The 2,854-nt window shown below is 37.6% G+C and overlaps 1 pseudogene; it reads right to left on the reverse strand.

Annotated features, from left to right (window-relative positions):
* Positions 1-289: 289 nt before the first annotated feature.
* On the reverse strand, positions 290-2,503 carry LOC135226683 (uncharacterized; annotated as a pseudogene).
* Between the last annotated feature and the right edge of the window lie 351 nt (positions 2,504-2,854).

Raw genomic sequence — 2,854 nt, forward strand, 5'->3', positions numbered from 1 at the left:
ATTTACGTTTTAAGTACCAGTACGTATTTTGTTGGCTTAAAAGGAATATGTTGACAAATATCATTGCGACTTTGACACTGGAATTATACCAGACTTCAATTAATGAACCAATCAACCTTACTTTGAGAAATCCATTGACATTGTCTACATGCCAAGCTGATATACTCGTATCAAAGTATTCATTAGCTTTGCTTTTCCAAAATAATGTTATCACCAATTGCTGGAAAGCATAGATATATGAGGGATGAAAAATAAAAACAAAAAAACAAGAAATGGACACTTATATATTTTACTCATCATCAGTTTCAAGGAAAAGATCGTTTTCATCGTCACTATCAATGTTGATGATGACCGGATCTATACTGTCTTGAATATTATCTGAAACCCAGTAATAATCTTCAAAATATCTTGATCTCCTGACAGCGCCAGCCCACGTCTCCCCTGTTACAGCAAGCCTGGCCTCTTCAAGCCTGGCAAAGAGATCAGCACGGGTAAACCGCTGCAACGAGGAGCGCACCTGTCGTTCCATACAGCCCCACACCTGCTCGATGGCGTTGAGCTCAGGATGGGCAGGGGGCAAGCGAACCACTTCATGGCCCCATTCACGGATTATATTAACCACAATGTAAACTGGTTTCGGCCGGTTGCCCCTGCATATCTTTAGAAGCTCAGGGCGTGTTGCGTGAGCTGGATACTGTATTTTTCGAGACCTGAGCCAGTTAACCAAATCCTCCTTTTTGGTAGCTGTTGTTGGGCATCGGCTATCTCCTGTCAATTGGCTATGGTATGTGGCTTGTCTAGCACCAGCACCGGAGGATCCTCAAGCGACGGCAGGAGTAGTGATGTTAGCCACCGAATAAATATCTCTGAATTCATTTCTCCATGGTAGTCGCCGGTTTTATTTTTCGCAGGGAAGCATGAAAATTAATTTTCTACAAAACCTTTAGCTGTACCACCTGCTACCACCACAAACCTCTCTCCTTCTCCTGGTGGCACCTGCCGGCTGTAGGTGGCACTGGTGACAGATTGAGAGGTGTCCACCCACTCCTTGCTATGTTGCATTCTCGTCGTAAACCACGTCTCATCGACATACACTACTTCTCTTCCTTCATCATGATGTTACTGGAGGGATCGTAGAGCATCAACTCGGCGGCAAACGACGCCCAAAGTTTCTTTCCTTAGGTACATTTTCCGCTGGGATGTTTTGTACTGGAAACCCATGTTATGGAGGATTCGCCATACTGCCTTCTCAGATGTTTCTTCAGGAATGATATTTAGCATTTTAAGTTCTTCCGCTAAAGTGGCAATAGTGAAAAATCGCATAGCATCAAACTTGCTGTGCACATGTCTCCTAATGGAACCAACGGTGAAGTTTTCAAAGACCAGAGGCGAAGTATTTGATGATGCAGGTGGTGTTTCAGGTGGATGAGGATTCTTTCCACGGCTCACCAACACTCGGACAGCGTTCGGAGTCATCCCCATAGCATCAGCAACTCGTTCACATGGCCTGTAGGAAAAAAAAATATATTTAATATACAAATATATATATATATATATATATATATATATATATATATATATATATATATATATATATATATATATAAGCGAATACCACGGGAAAAATGATAGTTAGAAATCCAAGCGCTTTCGTCTTTATTCAGACATCGTCAAGGAGCTACTAAAGTACAATTGGAGAGGAAGGCCTCAGGTACAAAACAAGATCAGGAATACCAGATGGTTAATTATCAAAAGGGTAAAAATTAAAAGGGATAATCCAGGATTATCGGATATCACACGGTCACAAACTTAAACAGATTCTGACCCTAACCGAAATTACAAAGTATCTTTACAGTCCAAAACATGTAAAAAACTGAATATATTAATTTTGTTGCTTATATTTATCTACAAATTTTGTAGATAAATATAAGCAACAAAATTAATATATTCAGTTTTTACATGTTTTGGACTGCAAAGATACTTTGTAATTTCGGTTAGGGTCAGAATCTGTTTTAAGTTTGTGACCGTGTGATATCGATATCCTGGATTATCCCTTTTAATTTTTACCCTTTTGATAATTAACCATCTAGTATTCCTGATCTTGTTTGTACCTGAGGCCTTCCTCTCCAATTGTACTTTAGTAGCTCCTTGACGATGTCTGAATAAAGACGAAAGCGCTTGGATTTCTAACTATCATTTTCCCGTGGTATTCGCTTATTTATGAAGTCACGCGCATCTACTGTGATTTATATATATATATATATATATATATATATATATATATATATATATATATATATATATATATATATAATATATATATATATATATATATGGCTAGCAGTGTATTGCAATATATCATGTACTTATTAAAGTCATACTTTTCTTACCGATTTATACTAATTTTCAGGCGGTTTCTTTCTTTCTCTCTGTTGTAAATGGTGAAGAGTTTCGGCGCAATTGTAGTTTTACAATGGCGAGGACAAAGCAACATATTTGCCATGACTAAAGTCGAATCTATATGAAATAGTTCAGAGCTACTACTACAACTGCTGCCGATGATTACCTTACTAAAAGGGCTCTGAGGTAGGAGTCGAAGTCGGTGAAATTATTTCTGAATCCTGCTCCAGTCTTGCCCCAATAACATCATTCCAAATATAAAACTCTCTCAAGGAAAAAAATTGTTTTCTATATCTACTAATGTTTTTTATTTATTTTATTTTATTTTATTTACTTTTTTTTTTTTGTCGTCGCAAATCTAAAATTTGTAGGAGTCCGAGTAGAATATCTCTCAGTGCGATTCCACACCCCTGTTTTAAACCTCTTCTATTATGTTCGATAATTTGTGTTAACC

Source organism: Macrobrachium nipponense, chromosome 15 (genome assembly GCF_015104395.2).
Source record: "Macrobrachium nipponense isolate FS-2020 chromosome 15, ASM1510439v2, whole genome shotgun sequence".
Taxonomy (NCBI): Eukaryota; Metazoa; Arthropoda; class Malacostraca; order Decapoda; family Palaemonidae; genus Macrobrachium; species Macrobrachium nipponense.